Here is a 24367-nt window from a genome sequence, read left to right on the forward strand (position 1 = left end):
CCTGCATTGTCCTTCTAAATTGAGATACATTTCTACGGAAACGATAGGATTTTCTTTGGGGTTCAGAGTATCTCTTTTCCGATGCATTATTCCTCCTTTACTGCATCCCTCGCTCCCTCACATTGACGAATTAACACACAATTTGCGTCCATATGAAATACTCTGGATTCCCTGCATTGTCCTTCTAAATCAAGATACGTTTCTACGGAAACGATAAGATCTTCTTTGGGGTTTCGAGTATCTCTTTTCCGATGCATTATTCCTCCTTTACTGCATCCCTCGCTCCCTCACATTGACGAATTAACACACAATTTGCGTCCATATGAAATACTCTGGATTCCCTGCATTGTCCTTCTAAATCGAGATACGTTTCTACGGAAACGATAGGATTTTCTTTGGGGTTCCGAGTATCTCTTTTCCGATGCATTATTCCTCCTTTACTGCATCCGTCGCTCCCTCACATTGCCGAATTAACACACAATTTGCGTCCATATGAAATACTCTGGATTCCCTGCATTGTCCTTCTAAATCGAGATACGTTTCTACGGAAACGAAAGGATTTTCTTTGGGGTTCCGAGTATCTCTTTTCCGATGCATTATTCCTCCTTTACTGCATCCCTCGCTCCCTCACATTGACGAATTAACACACAATTTGCGTCCATATGAAATACTCTGGATTCCCTGCATTGTCCTTCTAAATCAAGATACGTTTCTACGGAAACGATAGGATTTTCTTTGGGGTTCCGAGTATCTCTTTTCCGATGTATTATTCCTCCTTTACTGCATCCCTCGCTCCCTCACATTGACGAATTAACACACAATTTGCGTCCATATGAAATACTCTGGATTCCCTGCATTGTCCTTCTAAATCGAGATACGTTTCTACGGAAACGATAGGTTTTTCTTTGGGGTTCCGAGTATCTCTATTCCGATGCATTATTCCTCCTTTACTGCATCCCTCGCTCCCTCACATTGCCGAATTAACACACAAATTGCGTCCATATGAAATACTCTGGGTTCCCTGCATTATCTTTCTAAAACGAGATACGTTTCTACGGAAACGATAGTATTTTCTTTTGGGAGTCGAGTATCTCTTTTCCGATGCATTATTCCTCCTTTACTGCATCCCTCGCTAACTCACATTGACGAATTAACACACAATTTGCGTCCATATGAAATTCTCTGGATTCCCTGCATTATCCTTCTAAATCGAGTTACGTTTCTACGGAAACGATAGTATTTTCTTTGGGGTTCCGAGTATCTCTTTTCCGATGCATTGTTCCTCCTTTACTGCATCCCTCATTCCCTCACATTGACGAATTAACACACAATTTGCGTCCATATGAAATACTCTGGATTCCCTGCATTGTCTTTCTAAATCGGGATTCGTTTCTACGGAAACGACAGGATTTTCTTTGGGGTTCCGAGTATCTCTTTTCCGATGCATCATTCCTCCTTTACTGCATCCCTCGCTCCCTCACATTGCCGAATTAACACAAAAATTGCGTCCACAGGAAATACTCTGGGTTCCCTGCATTATCTTTCTAAATCGAGATACGTTTCTACGGAAACGATAGGATATTCTTTTGGTAGTCGAGAACCTCTTTTCCGATGCATTATTCCTCCTTTACTGCATCCCTCGCTCCCTCACATTGACGAATTAACACACATATTGCGTCCATATGAAATACTCTGGATTCCCTGCATTGTCCTTCTAAATCGAGATACGTTTCTACGGAAACGATAGGATTTTCTTTGGGGTTCCGAGTATCTCGTTTCCGATGCATTATTCCTCCTTTACTGCATCCCTCGCTCCCTCACATTGACGAATAAACACACAATTTGCGTCCATATGAAATACTCTGGATTCCCTGCATTGTCCTTCTAAATCAAGATACGTTTCTACGGAAACGATAGGATTTTCTTTGGGGTTCCGAGTATCTCTTTTCCGATGCATTATTCCTCCTTTACTGGATCCCTCGCTCCCTCACATTGACGAATTAACACACAATTTGCGTCCATATGAAATACTCTGGATTCCCTGCATTGTCCTTCTAAATCGAGATACGTTTCTACGGAAACGATAGGATTTTCTTTGATGTTCCGCGTATCTCTTTTCCGATGCATTATTCCTCCTTTACTGCATCCCTCGCTTCCTCACATTGACGAATTAACACACAATTTGTGTCCATATGAAATACTCTGAATCCCCTGCAATGTCCTTCTAAATCGGGATTCGTTTCTACGGAGACGACAGGATTTTCTTTGGGGTTCCGAGTATCTCTTTTCCGATGCATTATTCCTCCTTTACTGCATCCCTCGCTCCCTCACATTGCCGAATCAACACACAAATTGCGTCCACATGAAATACTCTGGGTTCCCTGCATTATCTTTTTAAATCGAGATACGTTTCTACGGAAACGATAGGATTTTCTTTTGGGAGTCGAGTATCTCTTTTCCGATGCATTATTCCTCCTTTACTGCATACCTCGCTCCCTCACATTGACGAAGTAACACACAATTTGCGTCCATATGAAATACTCTGGATTCCCTGCATTGTCCTTCTAAATCAAGATACGTTTCTACGGAAACGATAGGATTTTCTTTGGGGTTCCGAGTATCTCTTTTCCGATGCATTATTCCTCCTTTACTGCATCCCTCGCTCCCTCACATTGACGAATTAACACACAATTTGCGTCCATATGAAATACTCTGGATTCCCTGCATTGTCCTTCTAAATCGAGATACGTTTCTACGGAAACGATAGGTTTTTCTTTGGGGTTCCGAGTATCTCTTTTCCGATGCATTATTCCTCCTTTACTGCATCCCTCGCTCCCTCACATTGCCGAATTAACACACAATTTGCGTCCATATGAAATACTCTGGGTTCCCTGCATTATCTTTCTAAAACGAGATACGTTTCTACGGAAACGATAGGATTTTCTTTTGGGAGTCGAGTATCTCTTTTCCGATGCATTATTCCTCCTTTACTGCATCCCTCGCTCCCTCACATTGACGAATTAACACACAATTTGCGTCCATATGAAATACTCTGGATTCCCTGCAATGTCCTTCTAAATCGGGATTCGTTTCTACGGAAACGACTGGATTTTCTTTGGGGTTCCGAGTATCTCTTTTCCGATGCATTATTCCTCCTTTACTGCATCCCTCGCTCCCTCACATTGCCGAATTAACACAAAAATTGCGTCCACATGAAATACTCTGGGTTCCCTGCATTATCTTTCCAAATCGAGATACGTTTCTACGGAAACGATAGGATATTCTTTTGGTAGTCGAGTATCTCTTTTCCGATGCATTATTCCTCCTTTACTGCATCCCTCGCTCCCTCACATTGACGAATAAACACACAATTTGCGTCCATATGAAATACTCTGGATTCCCTGCATTGTCCTTCTAAATCAAGATACGTTTCTACGGAAACGATAGGATTTTCTTTGGGGTTCCGAGTATCTCTTTTCCGATGCATTATTCCTCCTTTACTGCATCCCTCGCTTCCTCACATTGACGAATTAACACACAATTTGCGTCCATATGAAATACTCTGTATTCCCTGCATTGTCCTTCTAAATCGAGATACGTTTCTACAGAAACGATAGGATTTTCTTTGAGGTTCCGCGTATCTCTTTTCCGATGCATTATTCCTCCTTTACTGCATCCCTCGCTTCCTCACATTGACGAATTGACACACAATTTGCGTCCATATGAAATACTCTGGATTCCCTTCATTGTCCTTCTAAATCGAATTACGTTTCTACGGAAACTATAGGATTTTCTTTGAGGTTCCGCGTATCTCTTTTCCGATGCATTATTCCTCCTTTACTGCATCCCTCGCTTCCTAACATTGACGAATTGACACACAATTTGCGTTCATATGAAATACTCTGGATTCCCTGCATTGTCCTTCTAAATCGAGATACGTTTCTACGGAAACGATAGGATTTTCTTTGGGGTTCCGAGTATCTCTTTTCCGATGCATTATTCCTCCTATACTGCATCCCTCGCTCCCTCACATTGACGAATTAACACACAATTTGCGTCCATATGAAATACTCTGGATTCCCTGCATTGTCCTTCTAAATCGAGATACGTTTCTACGGAATCGATAGGATTTTCGTTGGGGTTCCGCGTATCTCTTTTCCGATGCATTATTCCTCCTTTACTGCATCCCTCGCTTCCTCACATTCACGAATTGACACACAATTTGCGTCCATATGAAATACTCTGGATTCCCTGCATTGTCCTTCTTAATCGAAATACGTTTCTACGGAAACGATAGGATTTTCTTTGGGGTTCCGAGTGTCTCTTTTCCGATCCATTATTCCTCCTTTACTGCATCCCTCGCTCCCTCACATTGACGAATTAACACACAATTTGCGTCCATATGAAATACTCTGGATTCCCTGCATTGTCCTTGTAAATCGAGATATGTTTCTACGGAAACGATAGGATTTTCTTTGGGGTTCCGAGTATCTCTTTTCCGATGCATTATTCCTTATTTACTGCATCCCTCGCTAACTCACATTGACCAATTAACACACAATTTGCGTACATATGAAATACTCTGGATTCCCTGCATTGTACTTCCAAATCGAGATACGTTTCTACGGAAACGATAGGATTTTCTTTGGAGTTCCGAGTATCTCTTTTCCGATTCATTATTCCTCCTTTACTGCATCCCTCGCTCCCTCACATTGACGAATTAACACACAATTTGCGTCCATATGAAATACTCTGGATTCCCTGCATTGTCTTCTAAATCAAGATACGTTTCTACGGAAACGATAGGATTTTCTTTGGGGTTCCGAGTATCTCTTTTCCGATGCATTATTCCTCCATTACTGCATCCCTCGCTCCCTCACATTGACGAATTAACACACAATTTTCGTCCATATGAAATACTCTGGATTCCCTGCATTGTCTTTCTAAATCGAGATACTTTTCTACGGAAACGATAGGATTTTGTTTGGGGTTCCGAGTATCTCTTTTGCGATGCATTATTCCTCCTTTACTGCATCCCTCGCTCCCTCACATTGCCGATTTAACACACAATTTGCGTCCATATGAAATACTCTGGGTTCCCTGCGTTATATTTCTAAATCGAGATACGTTTCTACGGAAACGATACGATTTTCTTTTGGGAGTCGAGTATCTCTTTTCCGATGCATTATTCCTCCTTTACTGCATCCCTCGCTCCCTCACATTGACGAATTAACACACAATTTGCGTCCATATGAAATACTCTGGATTCCCTGCATTGTCCTTCTAAATCGAGATAAGTTTCTACAGAAACGATAGGATTTTCTTTGGGGTTCCGAGTATCTCTTTTCCGATGCATTATTCCTCCTTTACTGCATCCCTCGCTCCCTCACATTGACGAAAAAACACACAATTTGCGTCCATATGAAATACTCTGGATTCCCTGCATTGTGCTTCTAAATTGAGATACATTTCTATGGAAACGATAGGATTTTCTTTGGGGTTCAGAGTATCTCTTTTCCGATGCATTATTCCTCCTTTACTGCATCCCTCGCTCCCTCACATTGACGAATTAACACACAATTTGCGTCCATATGAAATACTCTGGATTCCCTGCATTGTCCTTCTAAATCAAGATACGTTTCTACGGAAACGATAAGATCTTCTTTGGGGTTTCGAGTATCTCTTTTCCGATGCATTATTCCTCCTTTACTGCATCCCTCGCTCCCTCACATTGACGAATTAACACACAATTTGCGTCCATATGAAATACTCTGGATTCCCTGCATTGTCCTTCTAAATCGAGATACGTTTCTACGGAAACGATAGGATTTTCTTTGGGGTTCCGAGTATCTCTTTTGCGATGCATTATTCCTCCTTTACTGCATCCGTCGCTCCCTCACATTGCCGAATTAACACACAATTTGCGTCCATATGAAATACTCTGGATTCCCTGCATTGTCCTTCTAAATCAAGATACGTTTCTACGGAAACGATAGGATTTTCTTTGGGGTTCCGAGTATCTCTTTTCCGATGTATTATTCCTCCTTTACTGCATCCCTCTCTCCCTCACATTGACGAATTAACACACAATTTGCGTCCATATGAAATACTCTGGATTCCCTGCATTGTCCTTCTAAATCGAGATACGTTTCTACGGAAACGATAGGTTTTTCTTTGGGGTTCCGAGTATCTCTATTCCGATGCATTATTCCTCCTTTACTGCATCCCTCGCTCCCTCACATTGCCGAATTAACACACAAATTGCGTCCATATGAAATACTCTGGGTTCCCTGCATTATCTTTCTAAAACGAGATACGTTTCTATGGAAACGATAGTATTTTCTTTTGGGAGTCGAGTATCTCTTTTCCGATGCATTATTCCTCCTTTACTGCATCCCTCGCTAACTCACATTGACGAATTAACACACAATTTGCGTCCATATGAAATTCTCTGGATGCCCTGCATTATCCTTCTAAATCGAGTTACGTTTCTACGGAAACGATAGTATTTTCTTTGGGGTTCCGAGTATCTCTTTTCCGATGCATTGTTCCTCCTTTACTGCATCCCTCATTCCCTCACATTGACGAATTAACACACAATTTGCGTCCATATGAAATACTCTGGATTCCCTGCATTGTCTTTCTAAATCGGGATTCGTTTCTACGGAAACGAAAGGATTTTCTTTGGGGTTCCGAGTATCTCTTTTCCGATGCATTATTCCTCCTTTACTGCATCCCTCGCTCCCTCACATTGCCGAATTAACACACAAATTGCGTCCACATGAAATACTCTGGGTTCCCTGCATTATCTTTCTAAATCGAGATACGTTTCTACGGAAACAAGAGTATTTTCGTTTGGGATTCGAGTATCTCTTTTCCGATACATTATTCCTCCTTTACTGCATCCCTCGCTCCCTCACATTGACGAATTAACACACAATTTGCGTCCATATGAAATACTCTGGATTCCCTGCAATGTTCTTCTAAATCGGGATTCGTTTCTACGGAAACGACAGGATTTTCTTTGGGGTTCCGAGTATCTCTTTTCCGATGCATTATTCCTCCTTTACTGCATCCCTTGCTCCCTCACATTGCCGAATTAACACAAAAATTGCGTCCACAGGAAATACTCTGGGTTCCCTGCATTATCTTTCTAAATCGAGATACGTTTCTACGGAAACGATAGGATATTCTTTTGGTAGTCGAGAACCTCTTTTCCGATGCATTATTCCTCCTTTACTGCATCCCTCGCTCCCTCACATTGACGAATTAACACACATATTGCGTCCATATGAAATACTCTGGATTTCCTGCATTGTCCTTCTAAATCGAGATACGTTTCTACGGAAACGATAGGATTTTCTTTGGGGTTCCGAGTATCTCGTTTCCGATGCATTATTCCTCCTTTACTGCATCCCTCGCTCCCTCACATTGACGAATAAACACACAATTTGCGTCCATATGAAATACTCTGGATTCCCTACATTGTCCTTCTAAATCAAGATACGTTTCTACGGAAACGATAGGATTTTCTTTGGGGTTCCGAGTATCTCTTTTCCGATGCATTATTCCTCCTTTACTGCATACCTCGCTCCCTCACATTGACGAATTAACACACAATTTGCGTCCATATGAAATACTCTGGATTCCCTGCATTGTCCTTCTAAATCGAGATACGTTTCTACGGAAACGATAGGATTTTCTTTGGGGTTCCGAGTATCACTTTTCCGATGCATTATTCCTCCTTTACTGCATCCCTCGCTCCCTCACATTGACGAATTAACACACAATTTGCGTCCATATGAAATTCTCTGGATTCCCTGCATTATCTTTCTAAATCGAGATACGTTTCTACGGAAACGATAGGATTTTCTTTTGGGAGTTGAGTATCTCTTTTCCGATGCATTATTCCTCCTTTACTGCATACCTCGCTCCCTCACATTGACCCAAGTAACACACAATTTGCGTCCATATGAAATACTCTGGATTCCCTGCATTGTCCTTCTAAATCAAGATACGTTTCTACGGAAACGATAGGATTTTCTTTGGGGTTCCGATTATCTCTTTTCCGATGCATTATTCCTCCTTTCCTGCATCCCTCGCTCCCTCACATTGACGAATTAACACACAATTTGCGTCATTATGAAATACTCTGGATTCCCTGCATTGTCCTTCTAAATCGAGATACGTTTCTACGGAAACGATAGGTTTTTCTTTGGGGTTCCGAGTATCTCTTTTCCGATGCATTATTCCTCCTTTACTGCATCCCTCGCTCCCTCACATTGCCGAATTAACACACAATTTGCGTCCATATGAAATACTCTGGATTCCCTGCATTGTCCTTCTAAATCGAGATACATTTCTACGGAAACGATAGGATTTTCTTTGGGGTTCCGAGTATCTCTTTTCCGATGCATTATTCCTCCTTTACTGCATCCCTCGCTCCCTCACATTGACGAATTAAGACACAATTTGCGTCCATATGAAATACTCTGGATTCCCTGCATTGTCCTTCTAAATCAAGATACGTTTCTACGGAAACGATAGGATTTTCTTTGGGGTTCCGAGTATCTCTTTTCCGATGCATTATTCCTCCTTCAATGCATCCCTCGCTCCCTCACATTGACGAATTAACACACAATTTGCGTCCATATGAAATTCTCTGGATTCCCTGCATTATCCTTCTAAATCGAGATACGTTTCTACGGAAACGATAGGATTTTCTTGGGGTTCCGAGTATCTCTTTTCCGATGCATTGTTCCTCCTTTACTGCATCCCTCATTCCCTCGTATTGACGAATTAAAACACAATTTGCGTCCATATGAAATACTCTGGGTTCCCTGCATTATCTTTCTAAAACGAGATACGTTTCTACAGAAACGATAGGATTTTCTTTTGGGAGTCGAGTATCTCTTTTCCGATGCATTATTCCTTCTTTACTGCATCCCTCGCTAACTCACATTGACGAATTAACACACAATTTGCGTCCATATGAAATTCTCTGGATTCCCTGCATTATCCTTCTAAATCGAGATACGTTTCAAGGGAAACGATAGGATTTTCTTGGGGTTCCGAGTATCTCTTTTCCGATGCATTGTTCCTCCTTTACTGCATCCCTCATTCCCTCACATTGACGAATTAAAACACAATTTGCGTCCATATGAAATACTCTGGATTCCCTGCATTGTCTTTCTAAATCGGGATTCGTTTCTACGGAAACGATAGGATTTTCTTTGGGGTTCCGAGTTTCTCTTTTCCGATGCATTATTCCTCCTTTACTGCTTCCCTCGCTCCCTCACATTGCCGAATTAACACACAAATTGCGTCCACATGAAATACTCTGCGTTCCCTGCATTATCTTTCTAAATCGAGATACGTTTCTACGGAAACGAGAGGATTTTCTTTTGGGAGTCGAGTATCTCTTTTCCGATGCATTATTCCTCCTTTACTGCATCCCTCGTTCCCTCACATTGACGAAGTAACACACAATTTGCGTCCATATAAAATACTCTGGATTCCCTGCATTGTCCTTCTAAATCGAGATACGTTTCTACGGAAACGATAGGATTTTCTTTGGGGTTCCGAGTATCTCTTTTCCGATGCATTATTCCTCCTTTACTGCATCCCTCGCTCCCTCACATTGACGAATAAACACACAATTTGCGTCCATATGAAATACTCTGGATTCCCTGCATTGTCCTTCTAAATCAAGATACGTTTCTACAGAAACGATAGGATTTTCTTTGGGGTTCCGAGTATCTCTTTTCCGATGCATTATTCCTCCTTTACTGCATCCCTCACTTCCTCACATTGCCGAATTAACACACAATTTGCGTCCATATGAAATACTCTGGATTCCCTGCATTGTCCTTCTAAATCGATATACATTTCTACGGAAACGATAGGATTTTCTTTGGGGTTCCGAGTATCTCTTTTCCGATGCATTATTCCTCCTTTACTGCATCCCTCGCTCCCTCACATTGACGAATTAACACACAATTTGCGTCCATATGAAATACTCTGGATTCCCTGCATTGTCCTTCTAAATCAAGATACGTTTCTACGGAAACGATAGGGGTTTCTTTGGGGTTCCGAGTATCTCTTTTCCGATGCATTATTCCTCCTTTACTGCATCCCTCGCTCCCTCACATTGACGAATTAACACACAATTTGCGTCCATATGAAATACTCTGGATTCCCTGCATTGTCCTTCTAAATCGAGATACGTTTCTACGGAAACGATAGGATTTTCTTTGGGGTTCCGAGTATCTCTTTTCCGATGCATTATTCCTCCTTTACTGCATCCCTCGCTCCCTCACATTGCCGAATTAACACACAATTTGCGTCCATATAAAATACTCTGGATTCCCTGCATTGTCCTTCTAAATCGAGATACGTTTCTACGGAAACGATAGGATTTTCTTTGGGGTTCCGAGTATCTCTTTTCCGATGCATTATTCCTCCTTTACTGCATCCCTCGCTCCCTCACATTGACGAATTAACACACAATTTGCGTCCATATGAAATACTCTGGATTCCCTGCATTGTCCTTCTAAATCAAGATACGTTTCTACGGAAACGTTGGGCTATTCTTTGGGGTTCCGAGTATCTCTTTTCCGATGCATTATTCCTCCTTTACTGCATCCCTCGCTCCCTCACATTGACGAATTAACACACAATTTGCGTCCATATGAAATACTCTGGATTCCCTGCATTGTCCTTCTAAATCGAGATACGTTTCTACGGAAACGATAGGATTTTCTTTGGGGTTCCGAGTATCTCTTTTCCGATGCATTATTGCTCCTTTACTGCATCCCTCGCTCCCTCACATTGCCGAATTAACACACAACTTGCGTCCATATGAAATACTCTGGGTTCCCTGCATTGTCTTTCTAAAACGAGATACGTTTCTACGGAAACAATAGGATTTTCTTTTGGGAGTCGAGTATCTCTTTTCCGATGCATTATTCCTCCTTTACTGCATCCCTCGCTAGCTCACATTGACGAATTAACACACAATTTGCGTCCATATGAAATTCTCTGGATTCCCTGCATTGTCCTTCTAAATCGAGATACGTTTCTACGGAAACGATAGGATTTTCTTTGGGGTTCCGAGTATCTCTTTTCCGATGCATTGTTCCTCCTTTACTGCATCCCTCATTCCCTCACATTGACGAATTAAAACACGATTTGCGTCCGTATGAAATACTCTGGATTCCCTGCACTGTCTTTCTAAATCGGGATTCGTTTCTACGGAAACGATAGGATTTTCTTTGGGGTTCCGAGTATCTCTTTTCCGATGCATTATTCCTCCTTTACTGCATCCCTCGCTCCCTCACATTGCCGAATTAACACACAAATTGCGTCCACATGAAATACTCTGGGTTCCCTGCATTATCTTTCTAAATCGAGATACGTTTCTACGGAAACGAGAGGATTTTCTTTTGGGAGTCGAGTATCTCCTTTCCGATGCATTATTCCTCCTTTACTGCATCCCTCGCTCCCTCACATTGACGAATTAACACACAATTTGCGTCCATATGAAATACTCTGGATTCCCTGCATTGTCCTTCTAAATCGGGATTCGTTTCTACGGAAACGATAGGATTTTCTTTGGGGTTCCGAGTATATCTTTTCCGATGCATTATTCCTCCTTTACTGCATCCCTCGCTCTCTCACATTGACGAATTAACACACAATTTGCGTCAATATGAAATACTCTGGATTCCCTGCATTGTCCATCTAAATCGAGATATGTTTCTACGGAAACGATAGGATTTCTTTGGGGTTCCGAGTATCTCTTTTCCGATGCATTATTCCTCCTTTACTGCATCCCTCGCTCCCTCACATTGACGAATTAACACACAATTTGCGTCCATATGAAATACTCAGGATTCCCTGCATTGTCCTTCTAAATCAAGATACGTTTCTACGGAAACGATAGGATTTTCTTTGGGGTTCCGAGTATCTCTTTTCCGATGCATTATTGCTCCTTTACTGCATCCCTCGCTCCCTCACATTGACGAATTAACACACAATTTGCGTCCATATGAAATACTCTGGATTCCCTGCATTGTCCTTCTAAATCGAGATACGTTTCTACGGAAACGATAGGATTTTCTTTGGGGTTCCGAGTATCTCTTTTCCGATGCATTATTCCTCCTTTACTGCATCCCTCGCTCCCTCACATTGCCGAATTAACACACAATTTGCGTCCATATGAAATACTCTGGGTTCCCTGCATTATCTTTCTAAAACGAGATACGTTTCTACGGAAACGATAGGATTTTCTTTTGGGAGTCGAGTATCTCTTTTCCGATGCATTATTCCTCCTTTACTGCATCCCTCGCTAACTCACACTGACGAATTAACACACAATTTGCGTCCATATGGAATTCTCTGGATTCCCTGAATTATCCTTCTAAATCGAGATACGTTTCTACGGAAACGATAGGATTTTCTTTGGGGTTCTGAGTATCTCTTTTCCGATGTATTGTTCCTCCTTTACTGCATCCCTCGTTCCCTCACATTGACGAATTAACACACAATTTGCGTCCATATGAAATACTCAGGATTCCCTGCATTGTCCTTCTAAATCGAGTTACGTTTCTACGGAAACGATAGGATTTTCTATGGGGTTCCGAGTATCTCTTTTGCGATGCATTATTCCTCCTTTACTGCATCCCTCGCACCCTCACATTGCCGAATTAACACACAAATTGCGTCCACATGAAATACTCTGGGTTCCCTGCATTATCTTTCTAAATCGAGATACGTTTCTACGGAAACGATAGGATTTTTTTTTGGGAGTCGAGTATCTCTTTTCCGATGCATTATTCCTCCTTTACTGCATCCCTCGCTAGCTCACATTGACGAATTAACACACAATTTGCGTCCATATGAAATTCTCTGGATTCCCTGCATTGTCCTTCTAAATCGAGATACGTTTCTACGGAAACGATAGGATTTTCTTTGGGGTTCCGAGTATCTCTTTTCCGATGCATTGTTCCTCCTTTACTGCATCCCTCATTCCCTCACATTGACGAATTAAAACACGATTTGCGTCCGTATGAAATACTCTGGATTCCCTGCACTGTCTTTCTAAATCGGGATTCGTTTCTACGGAAACGATAGGATTTTCTTTGGGGTTCCGAGTATCTCTTTTCCGATGCATTATTCCTCCTTTACTGCATCCCTCGCTCCCTCACATTGCCGAATTAACACACAAATTGCGTCCACATGAAATACTCTGGGTTCCCTGCATTATCTTTCTAAATCGAGATACGTTTCTACGGAAACGAGAGGATTTTCTTTTGGGAGTCGAGTATCTCCTTTCCGATGCATTATTCCTCCTTTACTGCATCCCTCGCTCCCTCACATTGACGAATTAACACACAATTTGCGTCCATATGAAATACTCTGGATTCCCTGCATTGTCCTTCTAAATCGGGATTCGTTTCTACGGATACGATAGGATTTTCTTTGGGGTTCCGAGTATATCTTTTCCGATGCATTATTCCTCCTTTACTGCATCCCTCGCTCTCTCACATTGACGAATTAACACACAATTTGCGTCAATATGAAATACTCTGGATTCCCTGCATTGTCCTTCTAAATCGAGATACGTTTCTACGGAAACGATAGGATTTCTTTGGGGTTCCGAGTATCTCTTTTCCGATGCATTATTCCTCCTTTACTGCATCCCTCGCTCCCTCACATTGACGAATTAACACACAATTTGCGTCCATATGAAATACTCAGGATTCCCTGCAATGTCCTTCTAAATCAAGATACGTTTCTACGGAAACGATAGGATTTTCTTTGGGGTTCCGAGTATCTCTTTTCCGATGCATTATTGCTCCTTTACTGCATCCCTCGCTCCCTCACATTGACGAATTAACACACAATTTGCGTCCATATGAAATACTCTGGATTCCCTGCATTGTCCTTCTAAATCGTGATACGTTTCTACGGAAACGATAGGATTTTCTTTGGGGTTCCGAGTATCTCTTTTCCGATGCATTATTCCTCCTTTACTGCATCCCTCGCTCCCTCACATTGCCGAATTAACACACAATTTGCGTCCATATGAAATACTCTGGGTTCCCTGCATTATCTTTCTAAAACGAGATACGTTTCTACGGAAACGATAGGATTTTCTATTGGGAGTCGAGTATCTCTTTTCCGATGCATTATTCCTCCTTTACTGCATCCCTCGCTAACTCACACTGACGAATTAACACACAATTTGCGTCCATATGGAATTCTCTGGATTCCCTGAATTATCCTTCTAAATCGAGATACGTTTCTACGGAAACGATAGGATTTTCTTTGGGGTTCTGAGTATCTCTTTTCCGATGCATTGTTCCTCCTTTACTGCATCCCTCGTTCCCTCACATTGACGAATTAACACACAATTTGCGTCCATATGAAATACTCAGGATTCCCTGCATTGTCCTTCTAAATCGAGTTACGTTTCTACGGAAACGATAGGATTTTCTATGGGGTTCCGAGTATCTCTTTTGCGATGCATTATTCCTCCTTTACTGCATCCCTCGCACCCTCACATTGCCGAATTAACACACAAATTGCGTCCACATGAAATACTCTGGGTTCCCTGCATTATCTTTCTAAATCGAGATACGTTTCTACGGAAACGATAGGATTTTTTTTTGGGAGTCGAGTATCTCTTTTCCGATGCATTATTCCTCCTTTACTGCATCCCTCGCTTACTCACACTGACGAATTAACACACAAGTTGCGTCCATATGGAATTCTCTGGATTCCCTGAATTATCCTTCTAAATCGAGATACGTTTCTACGGAAACGATAGGATTTTCTTTGGGGTTCTGAGTATCTCTTTTCCGATGCATTGTTCCTCCTTTACTGCATCCCTCGTTCCCTCACATTGACGAATTAACACACAATTTGCGTCCATATGAAATACTCTGGATTCCCTGCATTGTCTTTCTAAATCGGGATTCGTTTCTACGGAAACGATAGGATTTTCTTTGGGGTTCCGAGTATCTCTTTTCCGATGCATTATTCCTCCTTTACTGCATCCCTCGCTCCCTCACATTGCCGAATTAACACACAAATTGCGTCCACATGAAATACTCTGGATTCCCTGCATTATCTTTCTAAATCGAGATACGTTTCTACGGAAACGATAGAGTTTTCTTTTGGGAGTCGAGTATCTCTTTTCCGATGCATTATTCCTCCTTTACTGCATCCCTCGCTCTCCCACATTGACGAATTAACACACAATTTGCGTCCATATGAAATACTCTGGATTCCCTGCATTGTCCTTCTAAATCGAGATACGTTTCTACGGAAACGATAGGATTTTCTTTGGGATTCCGAGTATCTCTTTTCCGATGCATTATTCCTCCTTCACTGCATCCCTCGCTCCCTCACATTGACGAATAAATACACAATTTGCGTCCATATGAAATACTCTGGATTCCCTGCATTGTCCTTCTAAATCAAGATACGTTTCTACGGAAACGATAGGATTTTCTTTGAGGTTCCGTGTATCTCTTTTCCGATGCATTATTCCTCCTTTACTGCATCCCTCGCTTCCTCACATTGAGGAATTGATCACAATTTACGTCCATATGAAATACTCTGGATTCCCTGCATTGTCCTTCTAAATCGAGATACGTTTCTACGGAAACGATAGGATTTTCTTTGGGGTTCCGAGTATCTCTTTTCCGATGCATTATTCCTCCTTTACTGCATCCCTCGCTCCCTGACATTGACGAATTAACACACAATTTGCGTCCATATGAAATACTCTGGATTCCCTGCATTGTCCTTCTAAATCGGGATTCGTTTCTACGGAAACGACAGGATTTTCTTTGGGGTTCCGAGTATCTCTTTTCCGATGCATTATTCCTCCTCTACTGCATCCCTCGCTCCCTCACATTGCCGAATTAACACACAAATTGCGTCCACATGAAATACTCTGGGTTCCCTGCATTATCTTTCTAAATCGTGATATGTTTCTACGGAAACGATAGGATTTTCTTTTGGGAGTCGAGTATCTCTTTTCCGATGCATTATTCCTCCTTTACTGCATCCCTCGCTCCCTCACATTGACGAATTAACACACAATTTGCGTCCATATGAAATACTCTAGATTCCCTGCATTGTCCTTCTAAATCGAGATACGTTTCTACGGAAACGATAGGATTTTCTTTGGGGTTCCGCGTATCTCTTTTCCGATGCATTATTCCTCCTTTACTGCATCCCTCGCTCCCTCACATTGACGAATAAACACACAATTTGCGTCCATATGAAATACTCTGGATTCCCTGCATTGTCCTTCTAAATCAAGATACGTTTCTACGGAAACGATAGGATTTGCTTTGGCGTTCCGAGTATCTCTTTTCCGATGCATTATTCCTCCTTTACTGCATCCCTCGCTCCCTCACATTGACGAATTAACACACAATTTGCGTCCATATGAAATCCTCTGGATTCCCTGCATTGTCCTTCTAAATCGAGATACGTTTCTACGGAAACGATAGGATTTTCTTTGGGGTTCCACGTATCTCTTATCCTATGCATTATTCCTCCTTTACTGCATCCCTCGCTTCCTCACATTGACGAATGGACACACAATTTGCGTCCATATGAAATACTCTGGATTCCCTGCATTGTCCTTCTAAATCGAGATACGTTTCTACGGAAACGATAGGATTTTCTTTGGTGTTCCGAGTATCTCTTTTCCGATGCATTTTTCCTCCTTTTCTGCATCCCTCGCTCCCTGACATTGACGAATTAACACACAATTTGCGTCCATATGAAATACTCTGGATTCCCTGCATTGTCCTTCTAAATCGGGATTCGTTTCTACGGAAACGACAGGATTTTCTTTGGGGTTCCGAGTATCACTTTTCCGATGCATTATTCCTCCTTTACTGCATCCCTCGCTCCCTCACATTGCCGAATTAACACACAAATTGCGTCCACATGAAATACTCTGGGTTCCCTGCATTATCTTTCTAAATCGAGATACGTTTCTACGGAAACGATTGTATTTTCTTTTGGGAGTCGAGTATCTCTTTTCCGATGCATTATTCCTCCTTTACTGCATCCCTCGCTCCCTCACATTGACGAAGTAACACACAATTTGCGTCCATATGAAATACTCTGGATTCCCTGCATTGTCCTTCCAAATCGAGATACGTTTCTACCTAAACGATAGGATTTTCTTTGGGGTTCCGAGTATCTCTTTTCCGATGCATTATTCCTCCTTTACTGCATCCCTCGCTCCCTCACATTGACGAATAAACACACGATTTTCGTCCATATGAAATACTCTGGATTCCCTGCATTGTCCTTCTAAATCAAGATACGTTTCTACGGAAACGATAGGATTTTCTTTGGGGTTCCGAGTATCTCTTTTCCGATGCATTATTCCTCCTTTACTGCATCCCTCGCTCCCTCACATTGACGAATTAACACACAATTTGCGTCCATATGAAATACTCTGGATTCCCTGCCTTGTCCTTCTAAATCAAGATACGTTTCTACGGAAACGATAGGATTTTCTTTGGTGTTCCGCGTATCTTTTTTCCGATGCATTATTCCTCCTTTACTGCATCCCTCGCTTCCTCACATTGACGAATTGACACACAATTTGCGTCCATATGAAATACTCTGGATTCACTGCATTGTCCTTCTAATTCAAGATACGTTTCTACGGAAACGATCGGATTTTCTTTGGGGTTCCGAGTATCTCTTTTCCGATGCATTCTTCCTCCTTTACAGCATCCCTCGCTCCCTGACATTGACGAGTTAACACTCAATTTGCGTCCATATGAAATACTCTGGATTCCCTGCATTGTCCTTGTAAATCGAGATACGTTTCTACGGAAACGAAAGGATTTTCTTTGGGGTTCCGAGTATCTCTTTTCCGATGCATTATTCCTCCTTTACTGCATCCCTGGCTCCCTCACATTGACGTATTAACACACAATTTGCGTCCATATGAAATACTCTGGATTCCCTGCATTGTCCTTCTAAATCGAGATACGTTTCTACGGAAACGATAGGATTTTCTTTGGGGTTCCGAGTATCTCTTTTCCGATGCATTATTCCTCCTTTACTGCATCCCTCGCTCCCTCACATTGACGAATTAACACACAATTTGCGTCCATATGAAATACTCTGGATTCCCCGCATTGTCCTCCTAAAGCGAGATACGTTTCTACGGAAACGATAGGATTTTCTTTGGGGTTCCGAGTATCTCTTTTCCGATGCATTATTCCTCCTTTACTGCATCCCTCGCTCCCTCACATTGACGAATTAACACACAATTTGCGTGCATATGAAATACTCAGGATTCCCTGCATTGTCCTTCTAAATCGAGATACGTTTCTACGGAAACGATAGGATTTTCTTTGGGGTTCCGAGTATCTCTTTTCCGATGCATTATTCCTCCTTTACTGCATCCCTCGCTAACTCACATTGACGAATTAACACACAATTTGCGTACATATGAAATACTCTGGATTCCCTGCATTGTCCTTCTAAATCGAGATACGTTTCTACGGAAACGATAGGATTTTCTTTGGGGTTCCGAGTATCTCTTTTCCGTTGCATTATTCCTACTTTACTGCATCCCTCGCTCCCTCACATTGAAGAATTAACACACAATTTGCGTCCATATGAAATACTCTGGATTCCCTGCATTGTCCTTCTAAATCGGGATTCTTTTCTACGGAAACGACAGGATTTTCTTTGGGGTTCCGAGTATCTCTTTTCCGATGCATTATTCCTCCTTTACTGCATCCCTCGCTCCCTCACATTGACGAATTAACACACAATTTGCGTCCATATGAAATACTCTGGATTCCCTGCACTGTCCTTCTAAATCGAGATACGTTTCTACGGAAACGATAGGATTTTCTTTGGGGTTCCGAGTATCTCCTTTCCGATGCATTATTCCTCCTTTACTGCATCCCTCGCTCCCTCACATTGCCGAATTAACACACAATTTGCGTCCATATGAAATACTCTGGGTTCCCTGCATTATCAATCTAAAACGAGATACGTTTCTACGGAAACGATAGGATTTTCTTTTGGGAGTCGAGTATCTCTTTTCCGATGCATTATTCCTCCCTTACTCCATCCCTCGCTAACTCACACTGACGAATTAAAACACAATTTGCGTCCATATGAAATTCTCTGGATTCCCTGCATTATCCTTCTAAATCGAGATACGTTTCTACGGAAACGATAGGATTTTCTTTGGGGTTCCGAGTATCTCTTTTGCGATGCATTGTTCCTCCTTTACTGCATCCCTCGTTCCCTCACATTGACGAATTAACACACAATTTGCGTCTATATGAAATACTCAGGATTCCCTGCATTGTCCTTCTAAATCGAGTTACGTTTCTACGGAAACGATAGGATTTTCTATGGGGTTCCGAGTATCTCTTTTGCGATGCATTATTACTCCTTTACTGCATCCCTCGCTCCCTCACATTGCCGAATTAACACACAAATGGCGTCCACATGATATACTCTGGGTTCCCTGCATTATCTTTCTAAATCGAGATACGTTTCTACGGAAACGATAGGATTTTCTTTGGGGTTCCGAGTATCTCTTTTGCGATGCATTGTTCCTCCTTTACTGCATCCCTCGTTCCCTCACATTGACGAACTAACACACAATTTGCGTCTATATGAAATACTCAGGATTCCCTGCATTGTCCTTCTAAATCGAGTTACGTTTCTACGGAAACGATAGGATTTTCTATGGGGTTCCGAGTATCTCTTTTGCGATGCATTATTACTCCTTTACTGCATCCCTCGCTCCCTCACATTGCCGAATTAACACACAAATGGCGTCCACATGATATACTCTTGGTTCCCTGCATTATCTTTCTAAATCGAGATACGTTTCTACGGAAACGATAGGATTTTCTTTTGGGAGTCGAGTATCTCTTTTCCGATGCATTAATCCTCCTTTACTGCATCCCTCGCTCCCTCACATTGACGAATTAACACACAATTTTCGTCCATATGAAATACTCTGGATTCCCTGCATTGTCCTTCTAAATCGGGATTCGTTTCTACGGAAACGACAGGATTTTCTTTGGGGTTCCGAGTATCTCTTTTCCGATGCATTATTCCTCCTTTACTGCATCCCTCGCTTCCTCACATTGACGAATTGATCACAATTTGCGTCCATATGAAATACTCTGGATTCCTTGCATTGTCCTTCTAAATCAAGATACGTTTCTACGGAAACGATAGGATTTTCTTTGGGGTTCCGAGTATCTCTTTTCCGATGCATTATTCCTCCTTTACTGCATCCCTCGCTCCCTCACATTGACGAATTAACACACAATTTGCGTCCATATGAAGTACTCTGGATTCCCTGCATTGTCCTTCTAAATCGAGATACGTTTCTATGGAAACGATAGGATTTTCTGTGAGGTTCCGCGTATCTCTTTTCCGATGCATTATTCCTCCTTTACTGCATCCCTCGCTTCCTCACATTGACGAATTGATCACAATTTGCGTCCATATGAAATACTCTGGATTCCCTGCATTGTCCTTCTAAATCGAGATACGTTTCTACGGAAACGATAGGATTTTCTTTGGGGTTCCGAGCATCTCTTTTCCGATGCATTATTCCTCCTTTACTGCATCCCTCGCTCCCTGACATTGACGAATTAACACACAATTTGCGTCCATATGAAATACTCTGGATTCCCTGCATTGTCCTTCTAAATCGGGATTCGTTTCTACGGAAACGACAGGATTTTCTTTGGGGTTCCGAGTATCTCTTTTCCGATGCATTATACCTCCTTCAGTGCATCCCTCGCTCCCTCACATTGCCGAATTAACACACAAATTGCATCCACATGAAATACTCTGGGTTCCCTGCATTATCTTTCTAAATCGAGATATGTTTCTAGGGAAACGATAGGATTTTCTTTTGGGAGTCGAGTATCTCTTTTCCGATGTATTATTCCTCCTTTACTGCATCCCTCGCTCCCTCACATTGACGAATTAACACACAATTTGCGTCCATATGAAATACTATGGATTCCCTGCATTGTCCTTCTAAATCGAGATACGTTTCTACGGAAACGATAGGATTTTTTTTGGGGTTCCGAGTATCTCTTTTCCGATGCATTATTCCTCCTTTACTGCATCCCTCGCTCCCTCACATTGACGAATAAACACACAATTTGCGTCCATATGAAATACTCTGGATTCCCTGCATTGTCCTTCCAAATCAAGATACGTTTCTACGGAAACGATAGGATTTTCTTTGGGGTTCCGAGTATCTCTTTTCCGATGCATTATTCCTCCTTTACTGCATCCCTCGCTCCCTCACATTGACGAATTAACACACAATTTGCGTCCATATGAAATACTCTGGATTCCCTGCATTGTCCTTCTAAATCGAGATACGTTTCTACGGAAACGATAGGATTTTCTTTGGGGTTCCACGTATCTCTTTTCCTATGCATTATTCCTCCTTTACTGCATCCCTCGCTTCCTCACATTGACGAATTGACACACAATTTGCGTCCATATGAAATACTCTGGATTTCCTGCATTGTCCTTCTGAATCGAGATACGTTTCTACGGAAACGATAGGATTTTCTTTGGGGTTCCGAGTATCTCTTTTCCGATGCATTATTCCTCCTTTTCTGCATCCCTCGCTCCCTGACATTGACGAATTAACACACAATTTGCGTCCATATGAAATACTCTGGATTCCCTGCATTGTCCTTCTAAATCGGGATTCGTTTCCACGGAAACGACAGGGTTTTCTTTGGGGTTCCGAGTATCACTTTTCCGATGCATTATTCCTCCTTTACTGCATCCCTCGCTCCCTCACATTGCCGAATTAACACACAAATTGCGTCCACATGAAATACTCTGGGTTCCCTGCATTATCTTTCTAAATCGAGATACGTTTCTACGGAAACGAGAGGATTTTCTTTTGGGAGCCGAGTATCTCTTTTCCGATGCATTATTCCTCCTTTACTGCATCCCTCGCTCCCTCACATTGACGAATTAACACACAATTTGCGTGCATATGAAATACTCAGGATTCCCTGCATTGTCCTTCTAAATCGAGATACGTTTCTACGGTAACGATAGGATTTTCTTTGGGGTTCCGAGTATCTCTTTTCCGATGCATTATTCCTCCTTTACTGCATCCCTCGCTAACTCACATTGACGAATTAACACACATTTTGCGTACATATGAAATACTCTGGATTCCCTGCATTGTCCTTCTAAATTTAGATACGTTTCTACGGAAACGATAGGATTTTCTTTGGGGTTCCGAGTATCTCTTTTCCGTTGCATTATTCCTACTTTACTGCATCCCTGGCCCCCTCACATTGACGAATTAACACACAATTTGCGTCCATATGAAATACTCTGGATTCCCTGCATTGTCCTTCTAAATCGGGATTCTTTTCTACGGAAACGACATGATTTTCTTTGGGGCTCCGAGTATCTCTTTTCCGATGCATTATTCCTCCTTTACTGCATCCCTCGCTTCCTCACATTGACGAATTAACACACAATTTGCGTCCATATGAAATACTCTGGATTCCCTGCATTGTCCTTCTAAATCGAGATACGTTTCTATGGAAACGATAGGATTTTCTTTGGGGTTCCGAGTTTCTCTTTTCCGATGCATTATTCCTCCTTTACTGCATCCCTCGCTCCGTCACATTGACGAATTAAAACACAATTTGCGTCCGTATGAAATACCCGGGATTCCCTGCATTGTCCTTCTAAATCAAGATACGTTTCTACGGAAACAATTGCATTTTCTATGGGGTTCCGAGTATCTCTTTTCCGATGCATTATTCCTCCTTTACTGCATCCCTCGCTCCCTCACATTGACGAATTAACACACAATTTGCGTCCATATGAAATACTCTGGATTCCCTGCATTGTCCTTCTAAATCAAGATACGTTTCTACGGAAACGATAGGATTTTCTTTGGGGTTCCGAGTATTTCTTTTCCGATGCATTATTCCTCCTTTACTGCATCCCTCGCTCCCTCACATTGACGAATTAACACATAATTTGCGTCCATATGAAATACTCTGGATTCCCTGCATTGTCCTTCTAAATCGAGATACGTTTCTACGGAAACGATAGGATTTTCTTTGGGGTTCCGAGTATCTCTTTTCCGATGCATTATTCCTCCTTTACTGCATCCCTCGCTCCCTCACATTGCCGAATTAACACACAATTTGCGTCCATATGAAATACTCTGGGTTCCCTGCATTATCTTTCTAAAACGAGATACGTTTCTACGGAAACGATAGGATTTTCTTTTGGGAGTCGAGTATCTCTTTTCCGATGCATTATTCCTCCTTTACTGCATCCCTCGCTAACTCACACTGACGAATTAACACACAATTTGCGTCCATATGAAATTCTCTGGATTCCCTGCATTATCCTTCTAAATCGAGATACGTTTCTACGGAAACGATAGGATTTTCTTTGGGGTTCCGAGTATCTCTTTTCCGATGCATTGTTCCTCCTTTACTGCATCCCTCGTTCCCTCACATTGACGAAATAACACACAATTTGCGTCCATATGAAATACTCAGGATTCCCTGCATTGTCCTTCTAAATCGAGTTACGTTTCTACGGAAACGATAGGATTTTCTATGGGGTTCCGAGTATCTCTTTTGCGATGCATTATTCCTCCTTTACTGCATCCCTCGCTCCCTCACATTGCCGAATTAACACACAAATTGCGTCCACATGAAATACTCTGGGTTCCCTGCATTATCTTTCTAAATCGAGATACGTTTCTACGGAAACGACAGGATTTTCTTTTGGGAGTCGAGTATCTCTTTTCCGATGCATTATTCCTCCTTTACTGCATCCCTCGCTCCCTCCCATTGACGAATTAACACACAATTTGCGTCCATATGAAATACTCTGGGTTCCCTGCATTGTCCTTCTGAATCGGGATTCGTTTCTACGGAAACGACAGGATTTTCTTTGGGGTTCCGAGTATCTCTTTTCCGATGCATTATTCCTCCTTTACTGCATCCCTCGCTACCTCACATTGCCGAATTAACACACAAATTGCGTCCACATGAAATACTCTGGGTTCCCTGCATTATCTTTCTAAATCGAGATACGTTTCTACGGAAACGATAGGATTTTCTTTTGGGAGTCGAGTATCTCTTTTCCGATGCAGTATTCCTCCTTTACTGCATCCCTCGCTCCCTCACATTGACGAATTAACACACAATTTGCGTCCATATGAAATACTCTGGATTCCCTGCATTGTCCTTCTAAATCAAGATACGTTTCTACGGAAACGATAGGATTTTCTTTGGGGTTC

The sequence above is a fragment of the Schistocerca nitens genome, chromosome 2 (assembly GCF_023898315.1).
Source record: "Schistocerca nitens isolate TAMUIC-IGC-003100 chromosome 2, iqSchNite1.1, whole genome shotgun sequence".
In the NCBI taxonomy this organism is placed as follows: domain Eukaryota; kingdom Metazoa; phylum Arthropoda; class Insecta; order Orthoptera; family Acrididae; genus Schistocerca; species Schistocerca nitens.